General features: G+C 37.7%; 2 protein-coding genes across 4 annotated transcripts in view; both read right to left on the reverse strand.

Annotated features, from left to right (window-relative positions):
• The window catches only part of LOC105835086, a 138015-nt gene that overhangs the window by 100341 nt on the left and 13576 nt on the right, over positions 1-24098 (reverse strand). The window lies entirely within an intron of this gene.
• The window catches only part of LOC118644877, a 59797-nt gene that overhangs the window by 30587 nt on the left and 5112 nt on the right, over positions 1-24098 (reverse strand). Inside the window, exon 2 of one of the 2 annotated variants that reach the window (XR_004962664.1) lies at positions 9098-16884. The exons of the other annotated variant lie outside the window; for it this stretch is intronic. The gene's annotated coding sequence lies outside the window, so the exon portion shown is untranslated. Of the gene's footprint in view, positions 1-9097; positions 16885-24098 lie in introns of those variants that run through there. 2 annotated transcript variants of the gene reach the window in all.

A 24098-nucleotide genomic window follows, 5' to 3' on the forward strand; every position in this document is an offset into this window, starting at 1 on the left:
TTTAATGGGCGAGTCGATAACGCCGGGAGAGTATTTCACCTCGCCGTTAAATATTCTTTAGCCGCGATAAAAACCCCCGATAAACGCACCGCTGATGGACGTGTTTTGTTGTATACGCTAAACTATATATTAGGTACTTCTTAATTAACGCAACGCTTTTTAATTCCGAGGCAATCATTGTAATTGCGATATACATGACGTATCTGACGTAAAGAGATAAAAAAATATAATACTTTAATTGTATTGTATTAAATTAATTTAATACAATAATTTTCTAATGCGACAGAACGTGCAAAACTTTTTTTTTATGAAAAATACACTGATAGAAAAATATGTGATATTTGCGACTATAATTGCATAGTAAAATAATTATAGTCAGGAATATAATTTTTATATTGTAGTAACCACTACAATAATATTAGTATTAATAATTATATACTTATAGTAATTCCAACTATGAAAAAATTGCACTATAAATTATACAGCTTTAGAATATAACATGGTTATTATTATTAAAATTAATAGTAATAATTACTATAAAAATTATATTCCTAACTATAATTATTCTACTATGTAATTATTAGTCACAAATAATAACATTTTTCTATCAGTGTAGTTTTTCACCTAAATAAAAAAACCAGGCACTAAAATATACTGCTGTACAAAAGTGATACTTCATACGCGCGATGCGGCACATTGTTTAACCATCTAATGGCCGATCGGCCGGCTAAATGTGTGCGGACTGTATCGCGCATCCGCGATGATCTTTTTCTCTCCCGCTAGTAAAGTTCTCGTCAGAAGAGCGCGATAACGCGGAGATATGGGCGCGTTTCGCCCCGGAGGATCAATTTCATACAGGAAGCAGATAACTGAACGCGCCACAAGTGCAGTATGGGACGTGAACCGGTTGCCTACCGGAAAATAATGAAGTGGCGTGAGATGTGACATACGTCGCGCCGTAAAGACATCACGTGAACAGCATGCAGGCAAAATCGTGATCATTAAAGAGAAGCGATTTGCACTCGCTAGGAAAAGGCAAAGATTGAAATGTACTTTACGATAAGAAATAGTTTGCGCTCTCGAAACAGTTTGCACCGCACAGCCGAACGTTTGCACCGCGAGTGTAATATTCACGCTTCGGATGGCTTAGGAAATTTTCACGACTCTATCTCGCATAATAACTGCGCAATGAATTCTTACATTTGCGGCAGCGTAGAGAGACGAAATTTACAATCATTTTCCAAGAATTATCGTAAAGCTATAAGATTACGTGATAAGATTACGACCATGTTCAGAATTGAGAAAGTACCATCCTTGAAGATCTTAACATTCATAATGAGAAATTATGCAAAACAATATAAGTAAAGAAAGTGAGCTGATACTTTTAAGAGAAACGGTCGATTCGATAACTCAACAATGAATTAAAGCTTCCAGTTAAGAATGTATAATTAGTCCATCGTTCGCAATCAATTGATCGTTAAATCTGTTCCACGTAATTCTCAATAAAAATATTTTCTTCCAATTCGCCGTTCTCGCTTATCTTTACGCTCGTCTTAAAGCGTCCGGTAAGGAATCTGAGGATGATGGAAGAGGAAGGAAGCTAATAAAAGAGAAGAGACGCGATACAGAAAATATTTCTCGGAAGACTTCCCCGTCGCGTGCTCAGGTGAGACCTCGTAACGTCATTGGCTTTAGAAAAAAAAGTCGATGGTCAGCGAAGCATATCTCGAGGGAAACGACGGCAGACCCGTGAAAGGGGGAAAGACGACGACGACGTCGTCGGGTCGCGGATACCCGGTGAGTAGGCGGAATGCTTAACGCTCCAGAAAATTAGGAACGTCCTGCCTGCAGAAGTAAAAGCATATCTGCCGGAGGAGTACGCGAGTACTGGTCTCCTCTCCTCGGCTCTCCACCCCCTCTCCATCATGATGCAAGCTCGACCAGGACGATAGGTAAGGAAAAGCGGAAGGAAGAAGGAGGGGAGGGCGGGGGGGGGGGCAGGAAGACGAGGGTACGTTGTGCGGCGTTTGGGTTCCGTATACCTTCGTCGTCACGAGGTAGACAGCTGCTCCGCTTATTTCTTTCTTTTCTTTCCTCGCAGCATGCTGCTGGTTTCTTCGGCGCACGTGCAGCGTGAACCGCGTCTAATTCCTACGGGCGATCCACTCCGAAATGAAAATCCAAGAAGACGAAGACAAAGGGAGAGAGAAATTCTAACGCGGCCCGACACATCGAACACTCGCAACAGAGAGATTGAGTCTAGGAGAATGGAAGTTAAAGACCTGTCAGGTCCTTGAAGCGGATTATCCTTTAAACGTGAATGTATGATATTTTAAAGCGAAACTTTCTGTCGCGAAACTTTTCCGACATTGTTTGTTGGACGCACATTGAATTCAAGTAACCTCGCGAGAAATTTATGTGCACCTACTCACGTTTCGAATGTAAATCTCAAGTCGACTATGGAAATCAGAATTTCGTTTCTCACTTCATTAAAGAGTATGTAAATAAAAATATATTAATGTACGGATTATGTGAACTTGTTGTAAAATTATATAATTTAAAGGAAAGTTTAAAAAATTTATTCAACGTAAATGCTTCATGGTTTTCTAAATATTAAAATAATATTAAATAAAATGACGTTTTTTTATACTACAAATTAAAATAAATTAATGTAATCGTAAACTGCTACTTGAAAATGTTAAAACGATGTTGAAAAACGATTATATTTACGACACACACGTTGCATACAAACAACACACGTTTATTGATAAAAGTTAACGAACAGGTAAGAGAATGATCTTTTAAGGTTGATTTCGGATTAATTTCGACCGATGCGGTTAATTTAAACGATTAATTTTGAGCCGCTAAACAAGCAGCAGTTTCTAGGATTATTACGCCCGTAATTACCTGTGAGTTTTACAGCGCCGGGCTCTTAATTAATGCTAACTCATTAACACATATGAATTATTTATCTATTTTTCCTTGTGCATAATTTATATCTGCATTCCAGCTAATTAATTCTTAAGCACGCAGTATTTGCAAACACATGCAAAAATACCTCAAAAGTGTCTGCAAAATAAAAGGATGTTAAAAAGAAGAAGCGTGAAATCGCGACCCCTTATAAACACGAGAAAAAGTGTCAATTTTTTGTCAAAGTTGTACGTGAAAAAAGATTAATTGCTCCACGCTTTTTTTGCAAAGCAAAAAACGTTCACTAAGTTTTATCTAATCTTTACGACGAGAATTGAAATCACAATGTCGGCATGCCTTCCCCGAGGACTCGAATCTTTCATCAATTTTCCCGAATTAATGACAATCAAGTGTGACAGAGGCAAAAACGAATCTAGATAATGAATTTCCCGTTGCGAAATTCATTTGCGCCCGAATGTCAAGCGACAATTTCATTCGGACGTTGATCGCCGCACGTTTGCCGATGGTCATCACGTGGAAGCGCGCACGAGTGGCGAAAGTTACGCTATTCAATTCGTTGATGACGTATATGCGTGCGAAGGAGGGAAGGGATTTTACGAGGAGCACATGCGACCCAGAGAGAGAGAAGATACACATCCGTGTAATCGTGCACATGCGACGCGACGGAGACTCTAAAACGCCCACCTTCGCCCTCTTCTCTCGCGAAACTGCGTCATTCGTGCCGACGTAAACCTCGTAATTTCGTAGATCAGCATTCTGCTGCACATGCAAGTACGAGCGCGGCTTCGCCAATGAGTTCACGAATATTTACACCCTCGGTCTGGTTAGCGTGGAATTCAGTTAGCGCCAGGAACGATGCTAAAAATACGATTAGGACATTATATTTATAGTTAGGCGAATTCAGAAGAACAACGCTAGGCAGCCAAAACGCAATTAATTGTACGATCTATCTGAATCTACATACCGAATCGATTACAACTCTTCGTGTGTGTTCGTTTATAAGGCAGGGAAAATAATAAAACTACAAATTTAATAACATTGCAATTAGGTAATAAGATTTGTTGAAGATATAATACGTGAGAAGGCACAAGGGTAAAAAAGGAAGCTGTTGAATAGTGTGTATAGAGCTAAGTTTAAATGTAAATGAAGAATAATTATTAATATGCAATCTCTTCTAATTATGGAAAGCATATTTTATATTTTTCTCAGAAGAACGTGCGCGCGCTGCTACTTTCGTGAGATCAAATACACCGTGCTGAATTACTCATCCGCCCACGATGTCTTTCCTGCGTAGGGTACCCTAAACGCCCACCTACTTCCATCACCCTCTTACCTTTCCACAAAAGTACGTCACTCGAAAACTCGTAAATATCATAAAGCTGAATAGTGGAATCAAGCAATAAAATGGCACAAAATTGCTTTCCCGCAAATACGTAATAAAAGAAGATTTGTAATGGCACGTAATGTGTGTTTCTATATATTATAAAATTAGAACAGAAAAACATCTCAAAGTTTCTATAATTTAAGCTACCATTGCACAAAGAATGAATTATCATATCGAAATATGTGAATTTGAATCGATCATATTTGAATTGATTTTTCTCTCCGTCGTTATTCAGATTTTTATTTATATTTAAATTTTCTAAATAATTGTAAGAGCACAATTGAGAAAGATTTTATCGGAATCATCACTCTCTTCATAAAATAACTACACGATCAATTGATCCACTTATTGAACAATGTAAAAGATTCGTTACTACACTGAAAAAAATGGTTTTATTATAATAATAAAACGGTTCTGGTTGAGCGTATTCTTATTAAACGAAACAGAATTTCTGGTTATCATAACAAGATTTTACAGCTTATAACTACACCGTTTGGTTAACTGTACTATAAAGATTTGATTAAGTTTTTCTTGTTGGATCTACAAAACTTCTTGTTGAATCTACAAAATAATACAAAACTTCTTGTTATATTTACAAAAATAGCGATAATGCTGGCGCCTTCGTTCTCGCAGCGCAAGTCGGTGCATGCCAATCTCGCGCAAACCAACGCGGTATCGATGCGATACTAATATCACGCGGTACCCATAAGGTACCTTTTATATTTGTTTCGTGTATCTTACAATCGTGTATTTACATTATTCTGTTCAACGGCATGGCGGACGAAAAAATGTCTTCTCTTCTGCGCGAATGGAATTTCGACAGCTATATAGAGATTTTTAGAGGTTAGTAAAATATATGTAAAATATATGCAGTGTACTTTAAACCAAGATATATTGTTATTATTTTAAAAACTCTATCCAAACTCGTTTTTTAACCAAAAAATTGTGTTAACCTAATAAAACAATATAATAAGATTAACAAGAAATTTTTGTAGAGTTTTGTAAACCTAACAAAACGATGTAGTAAGATTAACAAGAAATTCTGGTAGATTCAAACAGAATGGAATTAACCAGAATCCTCTGGTAATTCCAACTACAAAATTTGTATCGTTCATTTTCGAACAAACGGACAGGTTGAATCAACCAAAATTTCTCATAAAACAACAAAACTTTTTTTCCAGTGTATCCATTATATGATCCATTACATTTGATATACGAGAATGCTACAATCTTCATCCGATGAATTAATAATACGTCTCTCTCGGCTCCGTGCTCCACTTCATCGACTTCGAACACCATCATTAAATCACGCAGGACGTTTCGCTGGTAATTTGCATTAGGTATATATATCCATCTTTACTTTCTCTCCTTTACTATGTTGAATGACGAATAATCGCGTTTCGCGATTTGGAATGAAAGTTAGAAACTACAGATATAATAAAATTCAAAATAATTCAGTAACTCAAATCGCAAACTAATATTCTGTCAAATCTCAATTATATTTAAATATTAGTTGAAACGCGCTAAAATGCGTCAGTCGCGATCGTTATTTTTCTTTCGACATTTGGAATCGTAGTCATTAAATTGGAAATATTTATTTCGACAGAATGTATTTAATTCTATAGAAAATAGAGATAATTTCCATATTTAAAGCATGTTTCTGCATAGTAAGAAACATTTTATATTTGTGTTAAAAGCGATCTTTGTTAAAATTATTATATTAAATATTTAACACAACCGTTAATTTAACATAATGTTTGTGTTATTTAAACATAATGTTATTTAAATAGTTGGTGTTAAATTAATGTTCAACATTTCTTAGTACTAAAATAACACAATTTAAAATAAATAAACACATAATAGTAATGTAATTTTAAAACGTAAAGTCTAAATTAAGTGAATAAAACGTACGTATCTCAAGATATTATAACACAAATGTTAACTTTACTGAAGAAATATGCTTTCATAATTTGTTTCCAAATTGTACCACATTTTTTAGTGTTAATTTTTGTACATAATATTTATGTTACTCTCTATTCATTCTCTAACACATTAAACCTAACAAAAAATTGTTCAAAGACGTTAACGCGCTTTTTTGTCATTCTATCCTTTGTTTTATATATAGTAAACGATAAAACATAGAATGACGAAAAAGCACAATCATATCTTTAATCTTCTGAATATGGGCCTTAGTGCCTATATAAACATCGTCGTTGTGATTATTAATTCACAGTTGCGTTGTAGCTCAAAATCGATTCTTAAATTCCGTCCGACTTGGTAAAATGTCACTCCAGGTGTATAGAAACGAGGTAAACGCAACACAAAAAAGGGCTTTAAGATAATAACACAAGCAGGCAAAGTGTCTAGTTTCCGTTTAGAGCTTCGGGGAGTAAGATTGAGAAACGATCGAGCCCGAAACCCGGATCGGACGCGCGCACTTTCACGCAGGCCGGCCAGTTGAGAACCGCTGGGGCGGCCCCGCTGTTGCGTCGCATGCTCGCGCAGACGCGCGACGAATCTGCCACATACACTCTCGGCATACCCCGAGTACGCGGTTATGCCAGGCCGAGAAAAGAAACGACGCTTGTACATCGGCTATTCTGCGATTGTACTCTACGAGCGCGGAGTATCGACGACGATCATCGCCGCTTGCGATTGTAATTAGGTACAACGTAAGTTTCCCCAAGTATCTCCCGTCCTTACGCAGTAACGTTCTTCATTGTATTGTAAAGAGCAATCCTTTATTTTAGATTAACTAGATTCCTTAGATTTACTTATTTTTTCCTTTTAATTCAATTTTATTTTATCCTACAATACTACGTGAAAATGTTTTTCTAATTAGACATTCTAATGTCATAATAAACAAATTTTTACGGAAACAACCAACAAATTTAGTTACAGGCATTATAATTTGTTTTTTATTTGTGTTAATTGTTTTTTTTTTCTATTTAATTAGATTTTAATCGCTTATATATTTTATTTTGTAATTTCGAACATATTTCAGAATTAAATCAAGTTTATTCCAATATTAATTTTAAATCAGGAGTTTAAACACTCAGGAAACTTGCCGTCTCGATCACTTTAGTATTAAAAAAAATTTCATAATGCGTAAAGAGAGAAAAAGAGACTCTCGACAGTCACTAACTAGGTTTGGAAATATATAGAACCAAAGACCTAAAATTTTCAGATTTGTTTTTTATTTTCTCTAAAAAAAAATGTGATCGTCCTGATCTATACTGATCGTCCTCAATCTTCAAAAACGATGAAATATGTATGTGTAATAGAATTTAGAGTCGGTCCAAAAACTAAAATCGTCACAAAAGATATACGTGCATCGAAGAACAGTTTTACGAAAGTATTTAAAAATTTAACTGGCTACAGATCTGAAAATAATTTTATTAAACGATCAAAATAATTATTGTATGTGGAACACTTAAAGTTTCTAGAATATCAAATCTCTTTGCTCGAGTGTCCTACATAAGTATTTCGATAATTATTTTCAGATCTGTATCTATATAGATAAACTCTTGGATAAACTTTTAGATATTTCAATGAAACCGTTCTTTCTGTGTGTAAACTTGTAAATTTTGTAATAAATAATATTAGTTTTTAATTCCTTGCATTATGTACAATAATTTCAACATGCTTTATAAATGAGTGCTTTACAAATGAGTGCAGTTAAATATTTGGCTAATATTCATAATCAAAAATAATTATACTTTAATAAATATTTAGTATAAACCAAATTTGTCAATCATTGCACATAATTGACATATTTCACGCAACATGTAATTTATCAAAGCTCTTCAGTCTCAGTATATAGCGAACAATATTTTGTTAATTTAATACTTCGTAAAATTATATTTAAAAAAAGGAGCGTTTGAAAAAAAAAAGCAGCTCTGTGCGCTGTGGAGAAGAAAATGCGCTTCGTGATATTAGTACTTCACATCGATTGGCCGCGAGTAATCGATATAACTACAGTATCGTTTGCGTGTAATTGTCTTATTTACAGCGATGATTAATGACAGGATTATGTGTATAATACACACGACGCGGCGCGACGTCTCGACGTTGCGCACGATACTCATCCCCCGTCGATATGTTACGGTAATCATATCGAATCGCAATTAATTTAATGTGCCGAACGTGTATTCAATTAACGGGCTCGCGTATGCCGACCGATGCGCGAACATGATTTTCGGAGCGCGCCTGTTAATACGGGCTTAATAGCCGTAATAGGTATGATTAATTAGCGGACATCAAAAGGTCTCGTGTTACACGGGAGGGGGGGAGGGGGAAAGAAAGCCTGCTACTTCGTGATCGAAAACCGCCGCGAGTCATCACTGCCGTTATCGCGCCGGCCCGCAACGCGTAATTACGTAAATAATTAATTTCTCCAAATTAGCCTCACGGGAGATGCCGAACATCGCCGAGCATTATCGAAGAACAGAAAGCGGGTTCTTCAGCGATTTGTGTTTTCGGCCAGGGAGATATAATTTGGAGCCGCCGCTAATATATCTCGAGGTGATGACGCTCGACAAATACATGTGGAATCGTAAAAATCCATTAGCGCCGGAAGAAAACAATTAGGGAGCGAGAAGTTTCTCAAGTAATCCAACAACTTCGCGGGACACGCCTCTCTCGCGCTCTCCTTTTCTCGCTCGCCGCGCGCTCGTTTTGGCGAGGCAAACACGCGCGCGTATCACTCTCCTGGCATTTCTGGAGATTATTACTTACACAACGCTGATTTCCTCCGCGATTCGCGCGCTATCGCTGCTCTCCTTTCTTTTTTTTTTTTTTTATCTGGAACGCGGGACGCGGAGCGGCGCGCGGAACGAAAATTCGATTAAGTCATCGCGAACAACGGGATGCAAAACAACGATGACGCAAGGTGCCGCGACGATCGAGGTGTAATCCGCTTTCCGCGAGGCGTTCCGTTCTTATCCGCTCTTTTTCTCGATTACGATACGATACGATCGGCCCTGGCGCCGCTCGTCGCAAGACGACGTCCGTCGTCGCTGGGCTGCATCCGTTCGTCTCTTTTTCTCGCGACGTCCTCGCCGGGCGCCGCTTTACTACGCATTACACGAACGAGAAAAGCGGCCGTGGGCCTCGTCGCCGCCGATCGATAGGCACCGGGAGCACGTGCTAAACACGGAGAAGCCGCCGACGGTCGAACGTATATAGCCGGGCGTTTTCCGGTTGTCCCCGTCGGCTGAAACATGGGCGACGAGGACCTCCGTACTACGTCACTCTGCCCTTAATCCTTCGCCCCGCGAAGAGAACCTTTTCCTCCCCCCCGTTTAGTTTATTACTTTGCATGACCTGTCGCCGGGCAGGTCGCGTGCACGTCGGGGGCGTTTGCATCGGCGCCCCGCGCTTTCGACCGAGGAATAAGCGGAAAAACAGGTCCGCGCGTCGAATAATTCGATAATTGAGCGGTTCATCAAGGGAGTGTGTTATTCCGCAATTTCCACAATGAGGTATAATAAAGGGAGAAAAAAAAAATCGATCCTCGAGGAACGCTCGCGCGCCGGCCTGGCCTGGCCTGGCTAGCACGTGTATACGCTCGATATTATCGTGGCGCACGCTCTCCGGTTTCATTACATCACGCACGCGGCATCATCTACGAAATTATCATCGAGCCTGAGAAATTAATTCTTTATTATTGTAGTCCATTTTCCTCCTGGAAACTCCAAGAGAAATCCAATATGCAATATATTAATGGTAACATCCGTATCATTTATGTAACGGCGGATGACGTAACCTAATGCAAACTCACTCACTTTTCCGACATTTATTCGCTCTATTATTGAGAATCGCGCTCTATCTCACACTCTTGATAGATTAATCGCGTAATAATTAAAAATATGAAGTCAACTCGAAACGCGGTGGAAAGTACAGTTTTTTTTTTCCCTTTCGCGTGTCTCTTTCTTTTAGTAAAATTGAACGTTTCCACAATTGGATGTCTTTTTTTTTTATTAATTTTCAAGATGTGATATTATAAAATATATTTGCGATATAATAACGTAACGCACACGCGAAAGCACAAAAGCCCAGCCGTCCCGCAATACAGGATACGATTTACGCTACTTTCATAATCACGGGCACGGCATAAACAGCTATCAATCATCAATAATATCACAGAGATGTTGGAAGTATCATTATTGCGACGGTGAGATACACGTGATTTGCACGTATGATCGAGCTGAAATTTTCGCTGTTCGCTTACGCTCGCGCTAAAGAGGTCGCGTAGCAAAAAATGCTGCAATTGCAACGTGCGGCTCCGCGCAATTATGCAGATTATTCCTACGCGCGTGTGAAGGATCGCGAACCCGCCGGCATAAACTTCGTTGCCGCACATGGAAAACTTTGGAGCGCGCGCGCTGTCGTAAGCGATATAGCGACGCGGATATAATGCGGGGAATGTTCACTGAAAGCGATAGCTACGACAGATTGCGGGCGATAGATTTTCTGTTTTCCGTTCACGACACGAAATTCTTCCCTTACAGACGTATATGTGCGCGTATAAATTCTCGACCGCGCGATCGAGCGCGTTTTCAGATGCGTACTTGCAAAGTGTAAAACAATCATCAAACTCGAGACCAGATAATTGTCGAAGCGGTTTACGTTTTTCTCTCTTAGTCCAAACGAAGACATTTTTTATGAGATGTACGCATACACACAGAAAAATATTTATTCTACTGCCAAGAAAAACGATTTATTTTCTTCTTTCTAATAAGTAACGGTTATCTTCGATAAACAATATTTTCTTGATAACAGTCTTAAAATATACTTATCACGAATTTTAGAAAAACTCTTTATCATGTACTTGAAAAAGGAATTTATACTCTACTTTCTCGAAGAATATTATAAAATTAAATTGAAGAAAAGTTAAAGTAATAAGTAAATCGAATTTTTATTTTAACTTAATATTCTTAATTAAAGTATTAAATTACTAGGATTCAGAATATATTTTTAATAAATTTGTTACTTATAATAAACTTGCGATAGATTTGCAGATATATAAATTTATCTTTAGATTATAGAGTTATAAATTATTTAAAATAAGTGACACTTAATTATTTAATTCAAATATTTCTCTGTGTACACAGAAGTTTATTTTAAGTAAATCTTACTTGTTTGAAGTGATGAGTGTACTTTGAGACTATTCATTAAGAAGATACACAAAGATAACTGTTATTTAAAAGAAGAAAAATAAAAAATGAGAAACTGCCTTTCTTAGCATAAAAATAAATGTTTCTGTGTGTAGAATAACTGTCTCAATTACTGCCACTTTTGTTCATTATGTTAGAATAAAAAGTATAAGAGCGTTATTTTAAAACATGTAATTAAACTATGTAAACATAAGATAAATGCTTAGCACAGAATAGGAAGCTAATAGTATATGTGTAGAAGTAATCAAGAAAGTCTGATTAGCAGCAATATATATTTTACATTTTTCTTTGTTTTGCTATATTTAAATCAATCAATATTCAAAGTTATTTTTCTTTTATGCATATTACAATTTTTTCTTATAATAACGACAAAAAAATGTATATAACATATTTAAAAATTTACAAAATAAGTATAACAACTGTCATTAGATACTTAAAGCGGCAGTAATTGAGACAGCTACCCTATTTTGACTCTTTCTATATATTTATATGATCTATGTAAATTTATTCAGTCGAATTATATATCCATATATTTTATGTTAATATAATCAATTTTTGACCCACATAAAAGTAAAAAATAACAAAATGTTATTTAATTCAAAGAATTGGCTTAAATTTGATATTTTAATGTTTAACAGTGTAATTCCACGTAATTTATATGTATTTTAAGAGCCTATAATGTAACACGGAATCTATACACAAAAAAAAGAAAGTAATTGACCCAATAAAATGTTTTGTTGCGATAAGCTGCCAATAAAAGATATACTTAATATAATAATATTTGCTATTAATGCAAGTACAACGGTCTCGATTGAATTATGATGTTGATATTGTAATAGCATTATTGTATTGAGTATATCTTTCGTTGGCAGCCCGCAACGAGACATTTCGTTGAATCACTTTTTTTCTCGGTGTAAAAATTTCTTTCCACACATGAAGGACGATTTTACTAAACTATCTAAAAATTTAACTGAATACACATCTGAAAATGATTTTTGATAGCCCATAATTGTAGAACGTTCAAGCTGATTGCTGAGAGTGCAGACTGTCAAATTTTTTGCAGCATTGCGTGCTGAAATGTCCTTTATAATAATTTTGATAGTCCAACAAAACTTTAGATACTTTTAGATACTTCAGTAGAACTCGTTCTTTCCGTGTGCCACTTTCTCGTTGTAAGATCTATTCTGGGTTTCAAAAAAAAGTACGAAATCGCACAGGTAATTTGAAAGAAGTTTAGAACGTTTAACGCGTCTGGTGCATGTATCTTTTTAATAAGATTCGTCGCCGATGCGACGTACCGGATGAAGTTGTTCGTCGCGACAACCGGTCGCGGAAGCGGAACAACGCACGCGGGTGCATCCGGATCTCCCTGCGGGAAGTCTTTCTGCGTCTCACTATCGTGTAGCGTGTCACGTCACAGCTAACGTCGTCTTTCGCCGACGCGAAATTAACGTCCCTTTCTCGAATACGAAGCCGAATGTAAAGCGGAACGCCAGTACGGCGCGTTCTATTTTCGCCCCGGCGTCCCAGTTGCGTCGGCATTACATGAAATTTAAGTAGAAGTCATATTTAAATGCGATCGATCGCTATCGCCGATAAGCGCCGAGCGGGAGCGTGATGGAGCGCGGTCACAGGTCATCTTATTTCGTCTCCGCTCCGTCTTTGAGGTTGCGCCGTCAATGAAGGACACATGTATCAGTTGACTAACAAATACGCTGAGTTTAATTTAATAATGATTTAGTAATGACACTCATTTATATCCCCTGTTATTGAAAAAAAAAAATATTTTCTATTAATAAACTTTTATTAATAAAAATTTCCAGTGAATTCTTTATCCCATATTTCAATAAGCCTTTCCCTCCGTGAGTTTTAGCTTTTTTTTTCGAAAATAAGAGAGAATTCGACCGTTTATATTCGCGCGTCATATTCAGCTAAATGTAGTCGCAGTGAGGAAAAAAACACCAATATCGGTGTACCCCGATGTCTATTGCGCCGACACTGTTTGGAGTCACTGGTGTATACCGTCGAATAAACTCGATAGAGTTCAAACCGACCGGCCGCCATTGCTCAGCCGGCCCGAGTCTTCGTACATAGAAATCTAGGCCGCATTATGGATCTACATGCACACAGATAACTTACGTGAGGAGCTACGGTTGAGCGCGCGTCATCATCTCGAATTCGAAAATCGATCGATAAATTTCCCATTTTGCACCGCAGAGAAGATCCTGACTATAAAAGAGCTCTCATAAAAAAAAAATTTATGCAGTTTAAACGTCTATTTTTATTATATCTTCCGCATTATATTGCTCGGGTTTTTACGCGTTTTTAAGTTAAACGCTGAGCAAATCTATGCTTTTTAAATGTCTCCGTTAAATGTAATTCTTCTTTTTACTTTGTTCTGGTTTTTTTGTGGGGGCTATAATAACCAATTAATATCGCGAATAAAGTTATGCAGGATTAGGTGTCGTGGCTCTCCACATTTTGTGGATTTGTAATTCAAACTAGTCTCCAGTTTTACGACGTCTGTTATTATTTAATTAACGTGAATCACCATTTTCAATCTTTCGGACTCGCGAAATGGATGTCGTCTCGACGGCTTTTATATCCAGATACAAAGTTTACACGTGTAATTATTCAAACGAAAGTACAGCATTTAACAGAACGTGTATAAAATATCGACATAAAATGTATATCGCGTTGCATTCTTGTGAATTTATTTCAGGACACAGCGAAATAATGAAATTCCACGTACTTTTGCATTTCCTTAGTTAGCAGGAACGTGACATCATACTATGAATGTAAGTTATGTTTTCCATTGTCATTTCGAAAATTAATCCACTATAGGTAACTTTGTAACTTCTTTAATACTACCCTGGTAGAAATATATGCAATTTTATTTAACACCTATTAAGTTACTGACTAGTATGTTTGTATTTTCATTTGTTGCAACAATCAAGTTTTATTCAATGGCTGAAATAGTTTTTCAAATAAAAATACATATAGACATCTGCCCATTATTGTCTAGTATTAATAGACAGATTTTCAAGCTTACTATTAATAACGAAATAGTCCATTTATTGTCTTGTTTTTGTTCAGACTTTGTACATCCTTTGTGCGCAACAATTGCAGACAAAACTAATCTTGATTCTAAGATTAGTTTTGTTTCTCAGTTATTCTAGGCAGAAATAACTGTTTAGTAAGTGCTCAAAAAAAATGCGTAACATTTTTATCAGGGTAATTTCATTTCGAGTAAAAAAATATATCTGATGTAATATAAAGCAATAATATTTGCAATACATATAATAAAAATAATTTTAAAAAAACAAATAAAAATTACGTAAATCTATAAAAAATTGCGATCTTAACTGGAGAAATTAATTCTCTTATAAGTTCCACGTCACGGTTTCTTTACGTTTTAACTTAATGTTTGAAGAATAAGAACTCGTTTTTTTCTTTGGGATATTGCAACTTCTTAAATTGTGTCTTACTTTGAAACAAGGAAGGTGCTAAAATAAATAACTTTTTCTTAAACCGATGAGAAAAGATTTTCTCAGAATTCAAGAAGCTATCATATACATATTTTCTGTACTTAAATATTTATGAGCTGTTTCATCATTCTGTTTCTCTGACAATTTTGGACAATGTTCTAACTGCTACGCAGGCAATCCGTCTAGTTTTTATATTTAATTCGCCCATTAATTACATTTCGCACGCAGTAACATATTGTATATAAAGTAATATGTTATTTGAATGACCCTGAATGATGACGACGTTAAAAAAGTCTTCCCCAACACGATCACCAATTATTTATAATTACAATCGACTCGAACTTGCGCGCCAGCCACGTGCAGTCGCGACTATATACGATGTGTCGTAATTATTCACTATGCGATCGCGTGCTTGATATCTTTATTAGACCTAAATTACGATAACCTAGCTAATCTCGCGAGATTAATGTATTTTAGAAATTTCTTTGTATTTGAATCTATAAGTCGATTGACAGTATTGTTATAAATATCGAAAAAATTAAGTTTGCTTTAATAAAATTGCTTTAATAAAACAGCAAAAACTTTTAGCAACCATTGTTTTCGTTGTAAAATTGCAAATAACTTTTCTTTTGCTTTTTGCTTTATGTAACAGGTTGATTTTTTAGAAAAAATTAAGTAAGTAAAAAATATTTGTTTAAAATCAATTTACCGATTTGTAAAATACCTAATGGTAGAATAAAAAATATAATCTATAAAAAATATAAACTTTTATTTTTAAATCAAATCCGCACATTAAAATATTAAAAAAATATCTTAATAGAAATAAAAGAGAGCAATATTATAGATTTTTGAATCGTAGCATCGTAGGTAGGTGCACTTTGCTTATGATAGTATCACACACGGCTGAATGGATCGATAAACTCACCGGCAAAATAGGACGACACATAATAGAATCATTTATATACTACCCGCAAAAATGATCGTCGTTGAAACTGCGTCATTTCGCGCACAATATGCGAGCACCTCGTGAAAATTAAACGTCATCGCCGCTATTCTGCAGGGCGACACGTAATTCGCAAATGATCGGGAAAGATTGATTATTTCGAGATTGAAAAAAGTTGTATGGACGATGATAAGTGACTATAAAATTATTAGTTTCGTTTTTTTTTACTGTCGCACTTTTACGACAGACCATTATGCGATGATGGTGCTTGGATTCGTGTATATATAAAAAAATGTAAATATATATATCTTCTCTACACTTAATTATGTTCATCATTCTTTTACATATATAGAATTATTGTGTATTAATAAAAGAATATTCAGAGTGATATCTCAGTGAAAGATATTATAAGCCAAGCTTATAATAGATATCTCACGATTTCAATAATAAGTTATCAGTAATAGATTTCAGAAATAACTACCTTTTTTAAACGTCGTTATATAAACTGCAGACATTGATAAAATGATATCTAATTAAAATATCTATAAATGATTCCTACTTTGAAATCGGCATTATCACGTTTACGATTAATTTATTTTGCTACTTGTAAATGTCACTTGATATTACTTCATATGCAATAATTTGAATATATAATATCAAAAAATTTATGCGAGAAGCCTCCCCATCGTAAAACTTTTTACATCATTTAATGCGTACTCACCCGCTAGGATCAGGTTGCGCTCTTGCTTCAACAGGCAATCCAAAAATATATGGAACATGTGTGTGTATGTATACATATATATCTATATAGATATCAACGATATATATATATATTCAACATGTATATATAGAAGCTCCTAATATCGGCATGAAACGTTAATCACAGCTGCCGCTCCTCTGGACTCCTCGAAGCGTTGGCGATACGGTGTCATCCAGTCGATGATCCTCAATCGAGTATCCCTGCCCAACATGTCGCGTGCGTTAATGTGCGCGATCCCGAGATCATCAGATCTTGCTGATGAAGAACGAACGAGAGTCGTACGAGAGAAGTAGGTGAGAGATTGCGCGCGGCGAGACGGAGGAACGAACGCCACTTAATTGCGCGCGATGGAGAAAAACAAATCAGCAGAAATGATGAGAGAGAGGGGAGGGGGAATAAGAGAGAGAGAGAGAGAGAGAGAGAGAGAGAGAGAGAGAGAGAGAGAGAGAGAGAGAGAGAGAGAGAGAGAGAGAAAAAGCGACGGGCTCAATCTCTCGCGAACGCGAGACAAATTTACCATAAATTACCGGAATAACGGAAAACCACCGGTTGTCTCGACGAGATGTATTACGCCTATAAATTATGGTTATCACAGGACAGAATGGATTTGACCCTCTTCCGCCCACGATCTACTAGCATCGACGTTAGAATTAACAATTTTTAATTATGCCCGTGATATTATCTCGCGCAAGCATCGAGGCCTGCCGCGAGGAGTCCTCGCTTGTATCAGCGCAAACGATAAGCGCATGTGTTTTCCTAATTCGCATTCACATTCAGATAAATCGCGCTCGTAATGGACACCCGGGATGCTCCATGTATCGTGTAATTATATATTCTTCTCGATCTCTCCTCGCGCGCGCGAGTTGCATGTATACGAAATGTATTCGTCGTATCGCCTACCTTTCCCTCGTCGGAAGAAAACAAAGCGCAAAATAAAAAAAAAACAATCTCGACCGTGACAAATTCCCGTTCCCGATTACTCATGATAATCAGCCTCGTCCATTCGTTTGCAACGCATGTACGGTTTCTTAAACGTCCGTGAAATTTTATCACGCTTATCGCCACGTCAGATCGTCAGATATATTATCGAAATTGGTTTAAAAAAAAAAAAAACCGAATAGATACAACGAAAAGTAAAGGACGCGAGAAGTGTCTGTGTTCGTACGGAATCCGAAACCGCGAACTCGATACTCTCGACTCGTTTATGCAATTCTTCCGTGGGAACCTCGCGTTACGAGCAATCGCGTGATTTCTCTCGCACGTGATGGTGGAGCAGCTTGCGGAACTCGGATGTTTTCCAGTGTTTGAAACGGCGGCGGCGGCGCCGCCGCCAAAACATTGTTTCAGGTACGTCGTTTCCGCGCGCGAGGGAAATTCCCCTCGTACTTAAATTCCCCGCGGTATAAATTAATTCCATGTGCGTAATACCCCGCTTGTGCGCGCTAAGCGCGAAAGCGCGGGTATTAACGAAGTTCGGAATTACGGTATCGGGTGCGCGCGCGCGGGGGTCACTTAAATATCAGTTACGATAATTTCCACTTGCACGCGGAACGTGTTCATGAGATTCAATTTTGAATGCCCCAGCCGGGAACTCCGGGTCCAGAAGATGAGGTACGGTACGATGTGTTTTTTTTTAATTGGTAGGTACGTGTGTGCGGTACGCTTTTTTTAATTAATACTCGGGGATACACGGCATCAAAACCGCGCGCCGATGTTGCAACGAAAAGCAATCATTTATTCATTCCGCCGAGACGTCGTAAATTTCATTATTAATTAATCGATTCGTTTATGAACACTAATGGATGCCACCAGTCAGATTGAATTTATCGACAGCCGCCCTTCTTCCAATATTTAAGCGAAAACCCATCGAATATTTCAAGTTGTCCCTTGTTTATTGACTGCAGCATCTATTTTGAGATCGATAATAAAAATAGCATAGAACGCGGCGCTTTGTCGCCACGGTAAAATTAAAACGGAATTACCGTCGATAAAAACTTACACTTTACTCTTTTGTTATTATATTGTGTAAAATTAAAAAGTTCGAAATATATCTCGAGTATTTTGGTGGACAGTAATTTTAATCACGGCATCACGTGTGATGCAAAACGATTTATCCAGCTACTAATAATCGCCACTTCTTTTTTTAGTTCTCTTAATAAATTCCATTAATTCGCTTGTATTAAAAAGAGACGTAAAACGCTTATTTTTAACAAACACGATGATAAATACAACTTCAATTGGGAACGGTCAAGTATACACGATAATTTCTATCATACTTTATCCTCAATTTCCAGAGATATTCTCACCGAGCTCAATAATAACAGACCTCATGGATCTCGTATAATAAATTACGCAGAAATATCTCTCGTTCGATCAATAAACATTTAACCCGTTCAATCTTTATTCCATTGAAAATGAACTCGATATGACGAATCAAGGTGCATTATCTTCAAACATTTTCACGTTCAATGTAAATTTTTTCCTTGAATTATTTTACACTTCGCAGACTAAAGAGAGCGTAAAAACATTATTTCTCTGAAATGTTTAAGTGTACATAATTGCAATTAATATACTTAACGTGCTCGTGACTTTATCTCATACGGCTTTTATTAATGTATAACACACGCTACAAATATTGGATTTCCCATTTTATAAAAGGGCGCATAAGCAAACAAAGACATTTATCTGAACTCTAATAAGAGAGTTGAATAAACAGATTTTGTGTCGCGAAAATTCGCTAGCACTTGAAAAAATAAATCTCTATATATATCCTATGCCTAACAAAAAGAAAATCAAATTAGTTCTTAACTATTCGCAATTTTATGTATTTCAGGGTGTTTATCACATTGGTACACTCTCAATTAAAAAGAGAAAAACAAAATAGCGGTTAAAAATCATAACGAAAGATTTCTGCGTATTTCAATTCGATTCGATCTCCAGATTGTCGACGACGGCGAACGGATTTGTTTGCGGAACACGTAAGAGTATGAAGCCACGGCGTTCGGTTCGACCGCGTAAATATTTATCCGAACCTTATTCGTCTCTCTTATTCGCGGCTCGCTAAAATATTTGCGATAAGGAAGTCACGAGTTTCGTATGACGCCACGTGTCGCGCGCGGGACGTGCGAGATAAAAAAGAGACGACGAGGTCTCATCACCTTTCGCACTTATTTGCAACGTACTTTAAAGCGTCGCCAAATAATAAATTCAGCGACCAACATATTTCAAATAGAGAGATCCTAGATTATCAGAGAGGTCTCGTTTCACAATCGATATGTCGACATTATGTTTCCAGTAAAGTACTATTATAAAGAGAAAATACATTTAAAAAATGGTTTTTCGGCAATATAACGCTTTACACACAGTGCTTTATTTTCCACAAAAAAAAAAAGAATCATACTCGTTGTAACTTCCAAAAACGTTAGACTAGATCACACATAATTTTAAAACTGCACACTTAAATGTATCACATTTCTTATAATTATTAGTATAAAGTAAAAAAAACGAACAACATAGCGCTGTGATTGATAGCCAATCAGAGCATGTCCAATAAATGTCTCTCTGATTATCTAGAATTCTTAATCTCAATCAGTCGCATTTGAGTTGCGCAAATAAAATTCGCGAGACAAAATTTGGAGAACGCGATAACGATGCATGTAACAATACCGGCGCAAATATCTCTCGCGTGTGCCAAAAACCGAGCGACAAAAAGCACTGTCTAACGTCATCCCCGCTCGTGTGCGATAGCCATAAATTATTCTTCAACTTCCGCCGTAACGGCGCTCCGGTATACATGCTCCGCGAGCCGCCATTATAATAAAAAATAGAGGCGTCACGTTAACGGAGTCGTTAGTGCGAAAGTATATTACTAATTGTAGCGATTACTTCGAAGTGACGACACCGCCGTTTCGCGCTTCCCAGCGGTGACGACATTTAAGCCGTGTTCTGTTAACGCGCGCCTTTTAGAAATATAAAAAACGAAATTTGCAAATCCATATTGTACCTCGCTACCTTATTTGCAGTGACGTCAGTATGAAAAATTTATTACACGCTTTCCGAATACGTTCCGCGATATTACGTGAGTAATCCGGCGAACAAGGTAAACACACGTCGCAGAGCGGACCGGTGGAGAGACACGCACATGGTAATAAAAGCCGAGCGATAAACCCGTTCACGTAAATAAAAGTTATGATTGAAAAACCTTTCGGAGGCGACGCGGCCGCTTCCAACCGGCGCGAGGAAACCGGAGCACACGATTCCGCGTCCTATTCGATCGTAAACGCGGCATTAAACGTGGCCGGCGTTCGACTTCCATCGACTTGAACGAATCGCTTCGAGCGGCGGCGAACGACGATCCGCGGCTCCATTACCCTTGATATCCCCGCGCGCGTATAACCGACGACGAGCGAGCCAGGCGGGTTCTCAATCAGGGAACGTTTTATCACCGAATCCCCCCCCCCCCCCGACGAGGCCAAACCGCCGTCAAACTCCCCGATTCATTTATCCCTTTGTTTATCCCTCATTGATTAACCTCCTCGCCCCGCGACCGCGCGCGAGTGACCTATTTTTCAAATGTAAATAAGGAGCTCACTCGCTAAACGTTAAGGCCGCTATCTTTCAATCCGTTCTTGGGAATGTCTCTGAACGGCACCCCGTAAGAATAACACGGCGCGAATAACCAGGTTCCTAAGAGATTAGATTCATAAACGGGCACTTCCTCGCGCGTTCATTAATATGCCCCATACGTCTTATTTTATCGCTTCGAAAATAGCAGGCACTATAAATACTGGAGCTTAGAGGAACGCGTGTTTCTCCGAAAGTCCTGAGAGAGAGAGAGAGAGAGAGAGAACTCCTCTCGGTTATTCGGCACCTCATTTCTGCTAACAGCAGACGGCCTGTGTGTTTTCGCTACACGATGTGATGTCATTACCGGGTTTTAAAGTGCTGACCCACAACCGATATCGCGAACTCCGGGGTGACCTAATCGATATTTCATACCGGTCGTTTTCCACGTTTCTCTACTCTCCCCCCTTCCCCCTTCCCTTCCCTCCTCACCATCGGGGAAGTTGTACGTTTAGTTTATCTTAACCGGCAGGTCAAACGTAAATTTCAAACTCCGCGGCGTTACCCTGAAGCGCACTTCAAAGGGCCGTTTCGCCGCGACATAAGAGGATTCGTGTGATCTCGCGACCGATACACGAGCCGAAACTCACGCGCGGCTTCTATCGAGGGCTTAAAAGCACGGTGCCGGATTTGTAGTAACGGATGGAACCACGGTACTTACGTCACCGGAACGGAATCGTCACAATGGTATATCGGGATTAGCGCGAGTCGCACGCGTATTGGAGCATTGAACTCGGAACGTCGTACGAAACTGTGTCGATTAACGTTTATTCAAACTGATTGCACATCAGAGACAAAATACCGCACGATCTGACGATCCTACGTAGATATCGAGTTTTTTTCTTGTTTTACAGGATGGACACTCAAATTCTGTAAATGAATTTTCCATTGAAAATTCCAGGATTTTCCAGAAATTTTGATAAAAATTCTAGGTAAGATTAGAGAATTTTGTACAGTTAAAGAAAATTACTTTATTGCACATTTCAATATTCATTAATCATGTAAACACAGAAAAGCTACTTAAGATTTAAATATTAAATTGAAGAAAATACTAAAAGAATATATATAAACTAATGGTATATATAGCATATAACAACGTATCTATAATTTAGTTAATTAAAGTGCAGAATTCGAAAGATGGTTAAACACACAACGCAACCAATGCAACGAGAATCCATGATTTTCAAGGGTAAAAATTAAATCTTTTGAAAATTCTCAAGTTGTCCCAGTTTTTCTGATAGTATCCATACTGTTTTCAAACAATTCGATCAAACATATGCGAAATGCTAACAATGAGAATTTTGTGTGACTACACTGTACACTGTAACTCGTCGATATATATTGGCACATCACTTTGTTTTTGGATATAGTATTTCTTAAACAAAATCTAAAAATAAAACTTTGAAAAGATAAATGTAAGCACACTAGAAAGTGCCTTCTAGCACATGGTATAGCAATTTTTTTATAATACTCTTCCATATTTTGTAATAATTGATGTGCAACGTAACCAAAGACAAAGATCCAAGAAATTGGGTCAAAACTGGCAGTATTATCATTTTCTTTTCCTTTAGCATGAGTCATTGATAGAAAATATTTACAAGTTAATGTGCATGAGGATTCTTCTAGAAGCCTTTCACTTTAATGTAAAACATTTTTTATCAATTATACAAGTATCTGTAATATTGTTTCGCAAGACGCAACATGTAGCGCGACTATATAAACGTTGAATTAGATTCGTTTTAGATTTTATAGAAAAAAGTCTTAAGTAAAAACTAGGTTTTTATTTCTTTAATCAGCAAATCCCATTTTTACTAACATACAGTGCAACGTTCTCAGTTTTCAAGAAATAAGAAGGTGATGCCAGTACTGATCTTTCTCTATTAATTTATTTTTTCAGTAAACCATACGGCAGTAACTTAACTATTAGGCAGATTAATTCTGTACTTAATAAGGAAACATCGTGAACCGAGGGATTTAATTAAAGCAAAGCATTTTTGAACGTAAATTCCCAGTTATTTCCTAGTAAATAAGCAAAAACGGTAATCCTGATGTAATATCGAATATCTGTGTAATATCTAGGATAATCGGGTATCCGAGCAATATCCATGAATTCGAATAACGATTGAACATGCGAGTATAAAGACTACAATCCAGTCTTCAGACAATCATAGGTAGTAGATGGACGATAACGATGATGACAGTGATAGCCCACATCAGCACACTAACTGTTTATAAGAAAAAAAATTACAATTTTCCTCTAGATTTTAGCCTTTATTCTCGATTGACTCGATTCAATAGCCATTCAATCGCAATCGCATTCGGAGTCTGACTGACATCTCTACAATTTCATGTTCTTGATATCGCAACTCTGCTGCCGCTCCGTTGAATTTTCATCGACGAGAGAAGAAGTAACGATGTATCGGGAGCAACTCACGCGAAATCGACGCGGGCGAGCGAGCGGATCTCTCTCGTGCTTCTCACGAGACACGTGATTCGCGGAAGATCCTGCGCGAACCTTATTATCTCTTCCGCGTATTCGGCGGTGCATCAGTCACGGCCGTGGAAATTGCCGGCTTCCGCTCGACTATAACGCCGTGTGGAAGCTGGCGAGAGGCCAGATCTCATTCGCGCGCGCGCGCGCGTTACGTGTATGTGTGTGTGTGTGTCACGAGTCTATTTTCAAATTCGACTAAAAACCAACTCGCGTGCTCATGTCCGTCCGTCCGTCCGTCCGCCTGATAACCGCACCTAAGCGTGTCTAAGTGGCGCCGATGCGGCGTGCGTCGCGACG

Source organism: Monomorium pharaonis, chromosome 3, assembly GCF_013373865.1.
Source record: "Monomorium pharaonis isolate MP-MQ-018 chromosome 3, ASM1337386v2, whole genome shotgun sequence".
Taxonomy (NCBI): domain Eukaryota; kingdom Metazoa; phylum Arthropoda; class Insecta; order Hymenoptera; family Formicidae; genus Monomorium; species Monomorium pharaonis.